Genomic DNA, 18,712 nt, shown 5'->3' on the forward strand with positions numbered 1-18,712 from the left:
ATTTTTAGAAAATGAAGGAATTCTTGGAGAAATATATGACTCAATTATAAAAGCAACATAAGAATTATACGGCTGGGTAGACGTATGTAATTATTAAAGACACATCCAAGCTATTTTTCACCAGCACTCGATGAGAGTTTCAGTGAATTGACATCTTCAACAACACTTGCTATAGTCAGTCTTTTTAATTTTAGCTATTCTCAAGTGTGGTGGAATCTCATGATGACTGTCACTTTCATTTACCCAAGGACTCATGTTGTGAAGGAGAAGGTAAGCCACACACAGACTGGGAGAAAACATCTGCAAAACATATCCCTAGAAAAGGACGTGTATTTATAATATATAAAGAGATCTTACAACCCAATAGTAAGAAGACAAGCAACACGTCATGGCTTACCAGGAGACAGCAGACCAGGCCTGTGATGAGCACCAGGATTCCTGTCAAGCAGATCAGGATGAGGGCCCAGACGGGGTGGTCTGGGGAGACAAGTGCTGGGGTGAGCCACCTCCTGTCATCACCCCAGGGCTCCTGCTGACCCCACTGTGCCTCAATCGTCCTTGACAAGGGTTGGCCAACTTTCCTCATCATCCAAGACCCTGTGCGCATGGTTCTCTTCAATGAGGCACAGCATCAAGATACTCGCCCCCTACCATGGGCTGGGGCTTCCTGCAGGTTTACCAGGCTTCTCAGTCAAGGTGTCATCTCTGTTGGCAGAATATTCTGGAAGTGAATGAAATGGAGAATGCATGTGAGTGTGTTTCACTCTTTTTAATAAAACTTTTTGCACATAGAAAAATAAAGGAAACAGTCTCATAAACATACATCATCTAATTTAACCATGTATATTCCATCCAATTAAAACAATATTTCATCAATGTATAAATTATTAACACTTGCCACCCTTGATTCATCCCATGTTTTCAATGAAATATTAAAGTCAAGTAGACATCATCATGTTTCACCCCACTTTAGTTTCCATCTCTAAAAAGTGAGCACACTTTGCTACAAAATCCAAGACCATTATCACAGAACAAAAGTTTAATAAATTAAACCAAATTCATACCTCTGGGCACAGAGGCCTGAATTTGGGCTGGACTTTCTTATGACGGCCGGGGGGAGAATGGGTCATCACAGTTGGCAAGCCTATGGGATCTCTCTAAATTTGTAAATTCCCACTCAAAAGTGTTCTTCCATGCCTAGAAACACATTCATCCCCTTCTCCCTTATCTATTTGCTTAATATTCATTTTCTAGGATTAACCTACAATGTAATATCCTACAGGAAGTCTTCTCTGATTTGCACCTGCAAGTATGAGTTTGTTCACATCAAATAATTGATAATTTTCAATTCTCTATTCTTGTTATTGCCAGCTACAACGTAAACTCCAGGAGGGTAGGACACGCAGCACCCAATGGGCATGGGAGGAGGGGTGCAGGTCCCCCTACTTGTACCTCTAGCCAGACAACCTCTTAGAGGTGTGCTGTCTGATATGGAGCAGCAACAAGTCTCTTTTTGAATTAAAATTAATTTTAGTTAAGAGGAGTGACGTCAGCATCATGGCGGAGTGAGCTTTCCCGTGAATTCTTCCCCCACAAAATACAACAAAAGTAACAGCCACAGACAAACAACGGAATCCCAGACAGTCAAAAGCTGGAGCGGAGGGATCCACACTGCCGCACATCTGAGAGCGGAACGTGCTGGGCCCCCGGAGGAAGTGGGGAGAGGTAAGGAGAACTCCGCTCCCTCCCCATCAGATCAGCGATCCGGTCCGCGCGGCTCCCAGAGAGGGGGGAGGGGCGGCCCTCGGCGGGAAACTGCAGCTCTTCGGGCGCTCTCAACCAGTGGGAAACTCCCGCACAGAGGGCTCAGAGGAGCCACAGGGCTACCATCAACATCTGAGCAACCCAGAGAGCGGATAAAGAGGGGCAAACGAGAAGCCTCCCACGTCAGGGACCCAGAGGGCAAAAGAGAGAGCTCCCCCCTCCCCACAACCCGGAGTCTGCAGCTCGACCAGATCTAGCGGTCCGAGGCAGACCTGAATAAATTGGACTGGACCCGTGGATCGCAGTGGGGAAAAGAAACAAAACAAAACAAAACAAAACTGCGGATCGCAGCAGAAAAACTGGGGCAGAGCGCAGGGGGCTTAGACTACACAGCCCTTCACCACCACACAGTGGCGGCAGGTGGAAAGTGCAACCAGAGACTTCCAGGATGAGGAAAACCAAAACCAACACAGGAACCACAATGCAAAAATATATGAAATCACCAGACCAGAAACAAAATGACAAGCAACCAGAAATCAACCCCGAAGACACAGAAATCCATAAACTAAATGACAGAGATTTCAAAATAGCTATCATAAAAACACTCAACGAAATACGAGACAACACAGACAAACAATTCAATGAGATTAGGAGTTTCTTCACAAAAGAGATTGAAATCATAAAGAAAAACCTATCAGGGCTGATGGAGATGAAGAACACAATGGAGGAGATAAAGGAGAATCTGGAATCTTTAAAGAACAGAGCTGACAATATGGAGGAAAGAATTAGTACTTTAGAGGATAGGAATACAGATATACTCCAGATGGAAGAAGAGAGAGAACTAAGACTAAAAAGAAATGAAGAAAGACTCCGAGAAATATCGGACTCTATTAGAAAATGTAACATAAGAATTATAGGTATTCCTGAGGGAGAGGAGAGGGAAAGAGGAACAGAGAGCCTATTCAAGGAAATAATAGCTGAAAATTTCCCAAATCTGGGGAAGGAGCAGGAAATACCAGTAAGCGAAGCCAACAGGACTCCTATATATATTAACAGACAAAGGCCTTCACCACGACACCTAGTGGTAAGGCTAGCCAGGGTCAACGACAAAGAAACAATATTAAGGGCAGCTAGACAAAAACAAAAAATAACGTACAAAGGAACTCCCATCAGGCTCTCAGCGGATTTCTCAACAGAAACTTTTCAGGCTAGAAGAGACTGGAATGATATATTCAAAATACTAAAAGACAAAAACTTTCAGCCAAGAATACTCTATCCAGCAAAAATATCCTTCAAATATGATGGAGAAATAGTAACTCTCCCAGATAAACAAAAGCTAAGGGAGTTCATGGCCACGAGACCGCCACTACAAGAAATACTCAAGAAGGCCCTCAGGCCCGAAAACAAGAAGAGAAAGGGAACACAAAGCTTGGAGTAAGGAGAAAAGTAGGCAGACAAAATCAGAGAAATAGTAGATCTTTACCGGAATAGGTTAGCAACCACTTAAATACTAAACTCAAAGATCAAAGGAAGAAATTCACCAAAAATAAATTTAACCTCATCACTGTAAACACACAGCCACAACACAAGATAGAATAAGGTATAACAAGAGCAACTTAGAAGGGGAAGAGGAAAGTGACTGAATTGACTTAGTATAAGGAAATAGGAGGCTATCAGATAATGGACTATCTCATACAGAAGATTTTTTGCCCAAACCTCAAGGTAACCACTAAACAAATAATCAAATTAAAACCACATATGATAAACAAAGAGAAAACTAGAAGAATCATAAGACAGAACAACCAAACTGAATTGGCAGTCCAAAACAAATGGGACAAGAAACAAAGGAAATGCAAAAGAACCAGAAAATAAGTGACAAAACAGCAACATTCAACCCTCATATTTCAATAATTACCCTAAATGTAAATGGATTGAACTCTCCAATCAAAAGATACAGAGTGGCAGGATGGATTAAAAAGCAAGACCCAACAATATGCTGCCTTCAGGAAACACATCTTAGCACTAAAGACAAGCACAGGCTCAGAGTGAAAGGATGGAAGACAATACTCCAAGCTAATGGCAAACAAAAGAAAGCAGGTGTTGCCATACTCATATCAGACAAAGTAGACTTCAAGATAAAACAGGTTAAGAAAGACAAAGAAGGGAAATATATAATGATAAAAGGGACACTCCATCAAGAAGACATATCACTTATAAATATATATGCACCCAACATAGGAGCACCAATGTACATAAAACAACTATTAACAAACCTAAAAGGAGAAATCAACAACAACACAATAATAGTAGGGGATCTTAACACCCCACTTACAGCAATGGATAGATCATCCAGACAAAAAGTTAATAAAGAAATATTAGACTTAAATGAAAAACTGGACGAGATGGACCTAGTAGACATATACAGAGCACTCCACCCAAAAACAGCTGACTACACATTCTTCTCAAGCGCGCATGGAACATTCTCTAGGATAGACCATATGTTGGGAAACAAAGCAAGCCTCAATAAATTTAAGAGGATTGAAATCATAACAAGCATCTTTTCAGACCATAAGGCTATGAAACTGGAAATGAACCAGGAAAAAAAAACTGGGAAAGTGACAAAAATGTGGAGATTAAACAACATGCTACTGAACAACCAATGGATCATTGATGAAATTAAAGGAGAAATCAAAAACTATCTGGAAACAAACGAAAATGATAACATGCCATATCAAACCATATGGGATGCAGCAAAAGCGGTCCTGAGAGGGAAACTCATAGCGATACAAGCCCACCTTAACCAACAAGAAAAAGCCCTAATAGGCAACCTTAAATTACACCTAACAGAACTAGAAAAAGAAGAACAAACAAAGCCCAAAGCCAGCAGAAGGAGAGAAATAATAAAAATCAGAGCAGAAATAAATGATATTGAGACCAAAAAAACAGTAGAAAGGATTAATGAAACAAAGAGTTGGTTCTTCGAGAAGATAAACAAAATAGACAAACCCTTAGCCAGGCTAACTAAGAAAAAAAGAGAAAAGGCTCAAGTAAATAAAATTAGAAATGAAAGAGGAGAAATTACAACGGATACCATGGAAATACAGAGGATTATAAGAGAATACTATGAGAAATTATATGCCAACAAATCGGACAATCTAGAAGAAATGGATAAATTCTTAGACTTATACAACCTCCCAAAATTGAACCAAGAAGAAATGGAGAATCTGAATAGACCAATCACAAGTAAAGAGATTGAAATAGTAATCAAAAACCTCCCAAAAAATAAAAGTCCAGGACCAGATGGCTTCTCCAGTGAATTTTACCAAACATTCAAAGAAGATTTAATACCCATCCTCCTCAAACTATTCCAAAAAATAGAGGAAGATGGAACACTTCCTGAATCATTCTACGAGGCCAACATCACCCTGATACCGAAACCAGACAAAGACAATACAAAGAAAGAAAATTACAGGCCAATATCGCTGATGAACATTGATGCAAAAATCCTCAACAAAATATTGGCAAACCGAATACAACAATATATTAAAAAGATCATACACCATGATCAAGTGGGATTTATACCAGAGACGCAGGGATGGTTCAACATCCGCAAATCAATCAACGTGATACATCACATCAACAAAACAAAGAATAAAAACCACATGATCATCTCAATAGACGCAGAGAAGGCATTTGACAAGATACAACATCCATTTATGATAAAAACTCTCAATAAATTGGGAATAGAAGGAAAGTACCTCAACATAATAAAGGCCATATATGACAAACCCACAGCTAACATCATACTCAACGGGGAAAGACTGAAAGCCATTCCTCTGAGAACAGGAACGAGGCAGGGCTGCCCACTCTCACCACTCCTGTTCAACATAGTACTGGAGGTTTTGGCCAGAGCAATTAGGCAAGAAAAAGGAATAAAAGGAATCCAAATAGGTAACGAAGAAGTGAAACTCTCACTATTTGCAGATGACATGATTGTATATATAGAAAACCCTAAAGAATCTGTTGGAAAACTGTTAGAAACAATCAACAACTACAGCAAAGTTGCAGGGTACAAAATCAATCTACAAAAATCAGTTGCATTTCTATATGCTAATAATGAACTAACAGAAAGAGAGCTCAAAAAGATAATACCATTTACAATTGCATCAAAAAGAATAAAATACCTAGGAATAAATCTTACCAAGGAGGTGAAGGACCTATACAATGAGAACTACAAGACATTATTGAGGGAAATCCACGATGACATAAAGAAATGGAAAGATATCCCATGCACGTGGATTGGAAGAATAAACATAGTTAAAATGTCTATATTACCTAAAGCAATCTACAGATTCAATGCAATCCCAATCAGAACCCCAATGACATTCTTCACAGAAATAGAAAAAAGAATACTAAAATTTATATGGGGCAACAAAAGACCCCGAATAGCTAAAGAAATCCTAAAGAAAAAGAACAAACAGGAGGCATCACAATTCCTGACTTCAAAACATACTACAAAGCAATAGTAATCAAAACAGCATGGTACTGGTACAAAAACAGACACACAGATCAATGGAACAGAATTGAAAGCCCAGAAATAAAACCACACATATACGGACAGCTAATTTTCGACAAAGGTGCTAAGAACATGCAATGGAGAAAGGAAAGTCTCTTCAATAAATGGTGTTGGGAAAACTGGACAGCCACATGCAAAAGAATGAAAGTGGACCATGTGCTATCGCCATTCACAAAAATTAACTCAAAATGGATCAAAGACCTGAAGGTGAGACCTGAAACTATAAAACTCATAGAAGAAAATATAGGCAACACACTATTTGACATTGGGTTTAAAGGAATCTTTTCGGATGACATGCCTACCCAGACTAGGGAAACTAAAGAAAAAATAAACAAGTGGGACTTTATCAGATTAAAGAGCTTTTATAAGACAAATGAAACCAGAATCAAGATGAACAAACAACCAACCAGCTGGGAGAGAATATTTGCAAAACATACATCTGACAAGGGGTTGATCTCCATAATATATAAAGAACTCACACAATTGAACAACAAAAAAAAAACAACCCGATCAAAAAATGGGCAGAGGAAATGAACAGACACTTCTCCAAGGAAGATATACAGATGGCCAATAGGCACATGAAAAGATGCTCAACATCACTAATCATCAGGGAAATGCAAATCAAAACAACACTAAGATACCACCTCACGCCTGTTAGAATGGCTATAATCACCAAGACAAAAAACAACAAATGTTGGAGAGGATGTGGAGAAACAGGAACCCTCACACACAGCTGGTGGGAATGCAAATTGGTGCAGCCTCTATGGAAAACGGTATGGAGATTCCTCAAAGAATTAAAAATAGAGATGCCCTATGATCCAGCCATCCCACTACTGGGAATCTATCCAACGCACCTGAAATCAACAATCCAAAGAGGCTTATGCACCCCTATGTTCATTGCAGCATTATTCACCATAGCCAAGAAGTGGAAGCAACCTAAGTGTCCCTCGACTGACAATTGGATTAAGAAAATGTGGTATGTATATACAATGGAATACTACTCAGCCATAAAAAAAGACAAAATCGTCCCATTTGCAACAACATGGATGGGCCTGGAGCGTATTATGTTAAGTGAAATAAGCCAGAAAGAGAAAGACAAACACTGTATGATCTCACTCATATGTGGAATATAAACCAACACATGGACAGAGAAAACTGGACTGTGGTTACCCGGGCAGTGGGGGTGGGGGGTGGGCACAAGGGGTGAAGGGAGTCATATATGGGGTGATGGACAAACAAAAATGTACAACCCAAAATTTCACAATATTAGAAACCATTAAAACATCAATAAAAAAATAAAAAAAAATTAATTTTAGTTAAATAAAATAAAAATTCTAACCTCAGTAACATTAAAAATCAGTAACAATAAAGACCAGTCACAATACCATCTTTCAAGCACTCAACAGCCACATGCAGCTATGCACTGGACAGCACAGATATAGAACATTCCACCACTGCAGAAAGTTCTAGTGCATTGGTGCTCATCTAGAGCGGGACTTGGCAAACTATAGCCTGTGGATCAGAAACCACATCCACTCCCAAACCTGTAAGTCTGCTTCACACACAGCTGGAGGCCCTCATTGACCATCGGGCCCAGTGGCTCTCAGTGCAGAGATAAGGAAACAAAAGTCCAGAGAGGGGAGGTGACTAGCTTGAGGTCACAGAGCTGTCTAGGAGAAGGTGAGGGCCTCCCATACTACACTGGTGTCCTTTTCTCTCTCTCAATGGTGGCTAAAGACTGGGGGACTATGCCACATCCTGCAAGCCTGAGAAAGTTCAATGTTCTCTCAGCCCCAGGCCTCCAGAGTCCCCAGAAAGGCCTCACTTCCTTTCCCAATGACCAGGGAGCCTTACCATCCCCAAGGACATTCTTTCCGTCCAGGGTAAAGTTCTGCAGCTGGGTACCCTTCTGGTCAGCCGCAGGAATTCCTCATAGATGGCAACTCTGTCCAGTCTCTGTGCCAAGGCGGCTGGGTACACAGTGAATCCATTGCAGTGTGGTTACCATGGGGGACCAACCTGGAAGGACACAAGGGATGAACAAGGGTGTCTGGAATTCTACCCTGATTCTAGATTCCCTGCTTCTGGGTCCTGTCCAAGAGAACTTTCTGCAATAATGTCAACATTTGCCTGCACTACCAAATACACTCATTATTAGCCCCATGTTGTCATCAAGCACTTAAAATGTGGCTAGTGTGTGTGAGTGAGGAACTGAATTTCTCATGTAATTTCATTTCAAGTAATTAATTTATAAATAAATAACCACAGGGAGAACATTTTTGAAACTCTGGAGTAAGGACGCCTGCAAATGCATAAAAACAATGAGAACACTGGTAAAAATGGTCAAAATCAACTTTTCAGAAGTCTAGAAATTAATCAAAGGCTTGTAAGAATCTGAGGAGGGTTTAGTGAAGACACACGGTGGAATCTTGATAAAGGGAGCAAACTTCGTGGCACTATAACTTGCACTATTCCCATCCTGCTCTCACAACATCCTCCATAACTGTGAAAACCGTCAGTCTCAGAACCATGGTGGCTGAGACAACCAGCAGCACAGCAGCCATAATGGGTGTGGAGCTCTGAAAAGACCCCTCCCCACCCAACTGCAACTAGCTGACCTGCCTGGCAGCTCCCCAAAAACGCCCCATGTTCAGGGCTTGTCGTTACTAGACTCAGAGCTTGCCCAGGGAGGAAAGTCTGTCCCCAAGGCACTTGCTAAAAACAATCAGCGCTAATTGTTTTCTATTGTAGCTGCCTGAGGGAGTGATACCAGCTGAGGCAGGCAAGAGGTGAGCCAACAACTTAGAAGAAAAACTGGGGGAATGAGATGTCCACAGGGGGCTTTGAAAATCTCCAGGGTATTTGCGGGCATCTAGAAGGCCACAAGGGCTCAGGCCTGTGGCACGCCCAGGAAAGATTGAGAACATCTTAATCTCTCACCTCTAGTTGAAGAGTTGGGTTAATATCTGACAACTTGATTATGTAATACACCATAGTAATAGAATAACGGCCAATACCACACAATCTCGACCACATATACAGAAAAGAATTTCACAAAATACAGCGCCCTTCATGTCTAAAACAGAAAACACTGAACAAATTAGGAATAGAAAAAACTTTCTCAACCTATAAACAGCATCGATGAAAAACCCATGGATAACACCATATTCAATGGTGAAAGACTGAAAATTTCCCCCTAAGACCAGGGACAAGACATTGATGTCTGCCCTCATCTCGCATGTTAATCACAGGCACCAGAGGCTCTGATAAGGGCAATTAGGCAAGAAAAAGGAATAAAAGAGACCCAGATTGGAAGGGAAGATGTAAAACTATTTGTTTGGCAGATGAGAAGATATTGTATCTAGAAAAACCTAAAAAATACACCCCACACACACACAATATGTGCATCGTATCCCAATAGGTGTATAAAAAATTTTAATTGCCCCATCTGGTTAGTGGCTCCAATATTGGAGAGCACAGGTAGACCACTAATATTTGTTGAACTTTTCCAGAAGAGGAGGAGGAGGAGGATGCTGGAGGTTGGTGGCCCCAAATGTTAATGCTTTTCTCAACCCCCGACAACCTATGGAAGGAGATGGTAGGATTAGCTGACAGGGATGTGGGGCAGAATGGGCACTATGTCAGTGACTTCCAGATCAAGGATGTGTCACGGGAGCTCAGAGACATCAGCCACCAGCTCAACCAATGCTTCCAATCTCCTCAACCTACATCAGGTCGGTGACCAGACAGGAGTGGAATATGTCTCACAGCTGGCTGCCTCTGTAGAGCTTGGTGACCTAGAACAAACGCGAGGGAGAGTGGGTGAGATGGAGGTCTCCTGGAGACGCAGGGGGCCACTGGAGCCAGTGAAAGATCACAGACCTTGGGGCAAGGGAGACCTGACTTCAAATCCTGGCTCTGCCCCTAACTCACTGTGTGACCTTAGGCACAATAATCCCTTTTCTGAGCTTCAGTTTACCCATGTGAGAGATGGGGGAGGCAGCTAGGACATCACCTCTGGACACTGAGAGAACCCAGGCACGCAGGGAAAGTGAAGGGTTGAAACAATCACGTAACAGATGTAAGTCAGACAGAGGAATGACGGTGCCCTCAGGGCAAGGAGCGATGCGAGAGGGGAGACCCCACCTGGTCCTGGGTGTCCCTCAGCAAGACGGTGTACTCCGAGGATGTGGGCTCCGAGTTGCTGAGGTTCCAGCTGATGATGTGCAAATGTAGCTGGTGCTCTCTCTGGATGGATAAACTCTGGGATGCAGAGCCTGGAGCCACCGAGAGGAAGAGCAGACAGGTGGAGACTCTCCGCTCCCAGCACAGAGGCATGGTGGCCCACGGGGTCAGGATGGTAGGTGCAGACGGCGTCCACACTGCTGGCTTCCCCATCCTTTTCAGGCCTGGGGAGAGAGGGATGTGGGGACTCTAGAGAGAGGTCCTGAAACCTCTGGGGTGCAGGCCAGAACAGGAAGGAGGAAATGGGAGGACAGGGGGGAGACAGAGAGGGGTGGTGACAAAAGTGGTCATTAGGGGCAAATGCTCAGGGGAGGGTCTCACCTGAGGGAGACCAGTCTGCAACTCAAGGAGAAGAGGCCCAGGCTGCTCTTCTTGAACAAGGATCCAGCTGGGGAGGAAGGAGGAGGAGGATGAGAGGAGGGACAGGGAGTGGGGGAGGGGCTGGGTGGGATTTAACCCAACAGGAGCTGCTGGAACCAGGGTCTCCCCAGGCTCTGCAGGACCCTCTCAGTGGAGTTGAACATGGCTGAGCAGTTGCTCCTGTCTTATGAATACCGGAGGGTGGAGATGGGGAAGGGGACTGTGAGGGTCTTCAGGTTGTGCCCCAAAGCTGCAAGACGAGAGGGAGAGCGATGGCCATCACTGAGAGCTGGCCTGAGACCACACCAGAGTCCTGCACTCATTATCATCTGTCGTCTTCTCTCCCAGTGGCACCACCACCCACCCGTGTGGTCACCCAAGTCAGAACCAGCACATCTGCTCAGCTCCTCCTCCCTCCCAGTAACACAAATTCCAGTTGCACACTGGTCCTCACATACACTCCCTCTCTCCATCCCTGTCCCAGCTCAGGTGTTAACTTCCTTCACCTGGACCAACACCCCAGCAGGCTCACTGGATGCTCTGTCTAAAGGATGTTCTACATGGACCACTAGAAGGATCTTTCTGAAATGAATACCTCACTAGGGCCACCACTGCTCTAGTACCACCCATGGCTCCCTATGGCCTTCAGTGTCTAGTTCAACCTTCTTGACCTGGCACTCAAGGCTCTACTCAATCTGGCTCCTGCTCACCTTTCAGTCTCATTTTATCCATGTACCGCGGGTTAAACTTCATGCTTCACGCAACCCAAATTCGTTTCAATTATCCCCATACGGCATGTTGTTTCTGGCCGCAGCCTTTGCTCATGGAATCCCCTCTGCCAGGAAAACCCTTCATCCTCTACCTGCCTGGGTCTCTCCTGCTCATTCTTAAAGACTCTATTCAGGTGCAACTTTCTCTAGCAAGCTCTTCCTCTGCAAACTATGCCAGGTGCCTCTTCCCGAAACCTCCCACACAGTGTTATATTGGTGTGTTAATTTCACAAGGCTAGGGGCTCTCTGAGGGCTGGCCTTAGACTGAATCGTTGGTATAATCCTTGTTATGAGCATGATTGCCCTAAAACCAGAATTTCACACCCTGGCTTCCCAGCTCCTGGATCACAACTGGCTGGTGGAGGTGTGGGGCTGGAGAGCTTCTCTTGGGAAGGAAAAGGGGCCCCCAGACACCTGTGGTGGCTTCTGGTGGCACAGGTGATGATGAAGTATGCAGGGACGTGGTGGCTGGCTCGGGAGCTGTGGCGAGGGCTGTCTCAGGGAGGGACAGAGTGGGAGGAGCCCCCAGGCTCACCCGGGCTCCAGCAGTGGCTGTGCCAGGACCACCATTCACAGGTGAAGCATACATGAGAGTGAGCGGAGGGGTGACTGTGTGAGTAGAGGGATGAGCAAGCCTGTGGATGAGAGGAGCCCAAGAGAGAGAGATAGGTGAACAAGAGAGACTGAACTCGGAGGAGAGACAGATGGACGGGCAGAAAACTGGACAGACGGATGGGATACCTGGAAAAGGAGGACCAAGGGCGGGGCTTCAGGAGAATTAAAGTGAAAACCACGTGGGGTCAGAATGTGGTGGAGAACACGTCTGTGTCTAAGGCTTTCTCACACTGGGCTGGGACTCTCCACCAGAACCCGGGAGGGAGAGAAGGGATGAATTAGGGCCCTTCCAGGTGCTTCCCTCACCAAGGACAGTGGGTGAAGGAGAACAAGTGCTCCCCAACCCCAAATGCGGACGGGACCCAGGACATCAGGGCCAGGAATACTCACCGGTGGTCGTCAGGGCTGCGGCTCCATAGGTGTAATCTGTGGAGAGAAGGCGAGAGGAGCTGAGCAAGAGTTGGGGTGAACATAAAGGATTAAGGGAGAGGGAGGGTGTAGGGAGCTTTGTGGGGAAAGCAGCGGGGAAAGCAGAGGGGAAGAGGGGAGTGGTGTTCAGGGGGGAGGCAACGAGATGGAAGGTGGCTGGACCCAGTGATCACACAGTGATGAGAAGACTGATCCCAGACCAGGAGCATAGAGAGATGGATCATAGCTCACTTTAGAGCAACGGAGGCAACACAGAACTCTGACTGGGAGAGAGAGTGTGGCTGTAGCACAGCCCCTCACCACTGACGTAGAGGCTGTCCCCGTCCAGGGTGAAGGAGGCCAGGTGGGTGACACGCTGGGTCTCATGGCGCGGCTCCCAGTAGAGTCACTCTCTGTCCAGCCCAGGACCAGCGGGGGTCAGAGTGGAAGGTGCAGATGATGTCCACCCCAGTGGCTGCCCACCCTTCTCAAGCCTGGGGGAGGGAGAACCTGGGGACATGGAATACTGAGCAGGGGTTCTTCTGGGTGTGGAAAGCGAGAGAGGGGAAGGGAGGAGGCTGAGGGAGAGGCTGAAGGGGCTGCTCTGATGTCTGGAGGGGCTCTCCTCGGTGTCTCCCGTGTGAGACAACCCCCTCACAAGTAAGGCCTGACTTCCTTTAGGATGTGGAGGGGGGCCTGTGAGTGACAAAGAGGGGTGAACACACAGACCTGGGTGAGGGGGCGCCTGCAGGTCTGCACGGACAGCAGCGAGGAGCACAGTCAGTGCCCTGTGCCATCTGACACATGCAGGCAAGAAAGTACCGTTAACGTTCTCTCGGTTCCACACTCCAAGGTCTTTTCTTTCTACTTCTTTCCTGCTCCACAGCCATCACCCAGGCCTAGGGAACAGTCACTTTATTCCTCATCTTATTCGCAGCACCTCCCATCTTGCCTCTTCAGTCTACATTCTTAACCATGAAGTCCATCTGAACCCACGTGCTTAGACCAAACGCTAATCACATCATCCTTCTACTCGCATCTCTCCAGAGTCTTTCCACTGGTCTTGGAACAGAGTCCCAAGTCACCCCTGATCTGGTCCTGCCTGTCCCCCATCGCCGGCGTGGCTCACACCCCTCCCCCTGTGTTGACTCGGCTCAGCCATCCCTCTTCTCAGTTCACGGACACACCAGGCTCTCTGCTTCAGGGGTGTCCTCATGCGGGTCCCTCTGTCTGAAACGCTCTCTTGAACACACTCCCACACCCTCACTCCAGTCTAACCCTCCAACTAGCTAAATCCAGTCCCAACTCTAGCTCTCAAACTAAATATCAGTCCTTCTCAAGAGGGCTTCCCTGCCCCCTCAGGTTGAGTCACCTTGTGCCAAACTCCCACATCACTCTCATCAGGAACTGTCTAAAATCCAAATTCCCAAATACAAGATAAATTCCACGGAGGTGGGACAAGGTCTCTCTGGTTCTCCAGGTCCCCATGCATGTGGCCCAGGGCCTGGCTCGTCAGATGAGGAACCATCCCGGTTTGTCTAGGACTGCCCTGGTTTGAACACTAAACGTCCTGTGTCCTGGAAATCCCCTCTGTCCTGAATAAACGAGGATGGTGGGTCACCATAAATTATAAACTCAAAGACTATCTATTACATGACAAGCACACATTCCCCTCAAGAACATCACAGGAAAGCTAGAATGAAAAAGCCACACACACATACACACACAATTAGTAGAGGCCAACAACTAAATACAAAATTACTTAACAAGATTCTCTGCAACGTGAATCACCAGACTGGTATTTCAGAAAAGTTTCAAGAAACAAAGTTAATTCCCTTTAGAAGGCAAAGTGGTGAGGACAGTCTTTTTAGAGACTAGTGCCCTGCCCTGTAATCTACAGTGTTGCTTAGTACTCCTCCCAATGATTTGAAATGGCATAAAGAAAAAAATGCTCAAAATAAATCTGGCTACTGGCAAATTCAATGTTAAATTTGTTATTAATACAAAGAAGTTCCAATCATCTTTTTCCCTAAATGCTCCTATATTTCAAATTTTTGTGGAGGATTTATAAGACTTTAGAAGTCAAGTTGAATGGGTCTAAGGAATGTTGCTGAGTATCCCTGCTAATATTTAATGGGACGTCTTCTAATACTACATACACACGCAAAACATTTCTGTATTTATATTACATATAAATCCTGATTTTTGAGTATTATGCAATGCCAGTAAATCTATATTTTCTACTATAATACACATTTGCAGTTATTTACACTTGTTTTATATGTTCTTATTTGCATATAACTGTACTTACTGAAATATTTACCACATAGAACCACACACAGCTTACCGTCTTTCCCTTGAATATAATCCATCCAAGATCGATAATTTTTCTCAAGATACCCTCACTCTCAGTGTCCATGTGGTGACAACCTGAGCCCAGGAAAGCCCACTAGCAGGTCTTCTGCACAGCGGAGGCTGCCGGAACCTGCTGGTACCAGGTCGACAGGGTACTCACCTGGTCACACAGAAATCCATGGATCAGTGAGGACAGGTGGACCCTGAGGCTGGTTTCACCTCAAACTTGAGCTCCACGGATGTTTTCGTGTCTGAGGGGGGGAAACAAAAGCGCAAACAAGCTTTTGAGGCCTTTTCTAGGGTGTTGGATGGAAAGTTCACCCCATTCACTTTTCTTTTTTGTATTTACTGATTTAACTGTAACTGTTGGCTGTGACTGGATTTTCCCGATTCCTATCCAGTCACCTGCTCCCCAAGATGGGAGGAAGCAGCTTGGTGCTGTGTGCACTTGTGTCGCTCAACTCACTTGGCTGGACAGACACTTTTTGGTGACTCTGGACCCTTTAAACAAGCTTGTCATTTATGGCCCCTGTAAGTAGCTCGCTGACTTGTAAACATTTCCCACACTTCATACAGGGCTGGGGAGATTTTCAGGCCCTGGAGCAGGTCTCCCAACCTCCGCACCATTGACATCTGGGGCCGGATGATTCTCTGTCGGCCCTCCTGGGCCCCGGAGGACGCTGAGCAGCATCCCTGCCTCCCCCCCTAGATGCCAGGAGCGCCCCCATTAGTAACAACCCAAACACCCCCTCCAGACGCGGATAAGCGCCCTGGGGACAAAATCACACGGAGGACGGTGACGGGGACTCTGAGGAGGGGCCGGCGGCGCCCGGAGCCGGGAGGAACAGCAGCCTCGGGCGCCCTGAGCGAACAGCCCGGGGAAACGGGGCTCCGGGGGGACGGGGGGACGCCGGGCCGTGACGGGGCTGCCCGCGGCCCAGGCCCCTCCCTGGACCGCGACCGGAGCCGGGACCGCCCGCCGCTTACCGCGCGTCGCCCCTTCGGCCGAAGGTCCAGGGGAATCCCGTCCGCGCCGAGAAGACTGGACACACCGCGCAGACCTCCCGCTCCATCCACGGCGCCGCCCGCGCTTCCGCTTCCGGTCTCGGGCGGGCGTTCGGGGAGGACGGACGTTTGGGGGCTCCGGGTTGAGGCGGCGTGGGGGGCGGGGCAGGGGGGCGGGGCAGGGCGGGGCCGCGCACCCCAGCCTCGGGGGAGGTCTCCAGTGTCTAGAGTTAATGTGAGACCGGTCCGCGGGCTGGGTCAGCACCAGGGACAGGGACCAGGTCTAGGGGCGGGGCTGTGGGTGGAAACCAGGTCTAGAGGCGGGGATGTGGGCGGGGACAAAGGGCGGCGGGGCAAGGGGCGGGGAGCAGGCTGTGGGCGGAGCCAGGCCCGAGCGTTGTGCAGAGACCAGTTCCAGGGGCGGGAAGAGGCGGGGGTGGGGCTGGAATAAGTCTGGCCAACTTCACAGTGGGAGGAAATCAGCTCCAGGGGCGGGGCTGGAGGCGGGGCTTTACGTGAACCCCTAGACTGTACAGGTAGCTGGATGTTGAATAGCTTTTCTTCATTCCTTTCCTCACGTTTATATAGCCTCATAGAATGATGTGCCCATATTTAGAATTATAAACTTTTTGTGCGTGTTTGCTGTTCTTAATTTCATTAAAAAATTGGATCATATATTCACATTTCTCTACAACTTACTGTCCCAAGCAGTATATAACGCTACTTTAATTTTAATTTAAAAATCTGGGGGGAGGGAGGCCACTACGTCGTAGATGCACGTATAGGAAAACTTTAAAGAGTGGTGCAAAGTCAGTAAAATATTCTCACTCTACCACTGTCTCCCAGTCCTTTTGCACAGAGATAAACATCCTTTTCTCCTCTATCCTTCCAGACATACTGTGTATATGTGGGCCTGTGTATATGTTCAAGCCCAAGAGGGAGGTCCCCAAGCAAAACCTGAAGCCCATGAATTGTCTCATGCGTCAGAAGTTACTGAAAAGAGATTTAAATTTCTGGTGGAAGGAGATGAACTAGTGATGAATCCATAGGAAGACAAGAAAGAAATAAGGGAATTTTACCATTTAAAAGGTCAAAGGAAAAAGTGAGAAAGAAAATGTGTTCATAATATCTGATGTAGCACATCTCTGGATAAGATTCGTATGCTATAAAATGGTAAACACTTATGTCATAAAACAGTAGACATTGAATTTTGATTTATCCTAATTCATTAAATAGTTATATTGGGCAAGGGGAATTATGTTTTTAATGTATGTAAGAACTCTTCATGCTGATTTTTTCAGAGAAGAAAGAAACTATAAATAGTCAAAAGATGAAAAATGAAAAAGTGTATGAGTAGCTAATATAGAAATACAGATTTTCAACCAGATAATTAAAGAACTTGTTTTTGGAATGAGAGTCAAGAGTGGGGAAGGTAGATTTCATTAAAAGGCTTGAAGTATTATTTGAGAGATGTGCGTATAGACACAAACACACGCACACACGGGAGCCTGAATTTCCATTCCAAAGGGATCATCGAACTCTACAAATAATTTGTAAAAAGGATTCACTTTACAACAGTAGAACATATTTTGAAAACTACAGACTTCAAGCATAAAAAAAGCTCTCATCATCCCAGTAGAAAAATGAATGGGGCATCACTTTCCAACCGACATGGTGATAAGCATTTGACATACATTACTCTTGAGTATTTTCACAGCAACCCATAGGAAGATGGTATTATCTATCTCCATTTTGCAGATGAGGAAATTGGTGACAGCATATTGCTAAAATTTTCATATAATTTCTCAATAGATGTTGTTTTATGTTAAAATTGTTTATTGAATTTTCTTTTCATTAATAAAACAATATATGCCATTCTTACAAATAAGCAAAGAGTGTGTAAAAACAATTTAGCAAAACGACAGTTTTCTTTTGATATAATTAAATATAACAATCACTTTATTATTTTTCTGCTCTCTGCCTCACATCTAGGAATATATTTCCTATCCTAAAGGCTTACTAGAAAACTCTACTAAAAATCAAGAATCAGGGAATACCCATATTATGCAAGGTTCCTGAATACATGCAAAAAAAGCCATTATAACAAGTTTTTGTACAAAAATCTTCGATCATTCATGAACTGATAACAACACAAATCATGATTAGGCAAGGTATTTCTGTAGAATGACAAATATTTAAACTTTATACATTTAGAAAGTAGTTCATTACAGTAACTAATGTGTAGAAGGAGAATTTTTTCAAACTCACTAAGTGCCAGGAAAATGTCTGACAAAATGCACCGCAATATTATTCACAATAGCCAAGAGATGGAAACTACCTAATTGTGCATCTGTGGGTGAAAGGATGAAGAAAATCTGGGGCATCTGTACAATGGAATATTATTCAGCCTTAAAAAGGAAAGAAATCCTGTATTCAGAATTGCTTGCGCGGATCATTTCAGTAGTCATGTGCTTTCTTGCTTAGTCCCCTCTGGTCCATTCGCCAACCAGAAACCAGGGTGATCCTTTTACAATGTGAGTGCCACAACCTCTAATGGATCCCTAAAAGAGGCTTTGGAGGTAGGCTGCCTGGGTACCAGATGTGTGACCTTGGA

At 45.1% G+C, this 18,712-nt stretch overlaps 1 long non-coding RNA gene across 1 annotated transcript; it reads right to left on the bottom strand.

Moving 5' to 3' along the window:
• Positions 1 to 574: 574 nt before the first annotated feature.
• Positions 575 to 10,504, bottom strand: LOC131402037 (uncharacterized). The gene is made up of 3 exons (XR_009218210.1): positions 10,487 to 10,504; positions 8,195 to 8,359; positions 575 to 721 (listed from the first exon to the last, which is right to left on the bottom strand). It is a non-coding gene; the product is annotated as an uncharacterized LOC131402037 (long non-coding RNA).
• Positions 10,505 to 18,712: the final 8,208 nt, after the last annotated feature.

Source organism: Diceros bicornis (genome assembly GCF_020826845.1).
Source record: "Diceros bicornis minor isolate mBicDic1 chromosome 3 unlocalized genomic scaffold, mDicBic1.mat.cur SUPER_3_unloc_1, whole genome shotgun sequence".
Classification (NCBI taxonomy): Eukaryota; Metazoa; Chordata; class Mammalia; order Perissodactyla; family Rhinocerotidae; genus Diceros; species Diceros bicornis.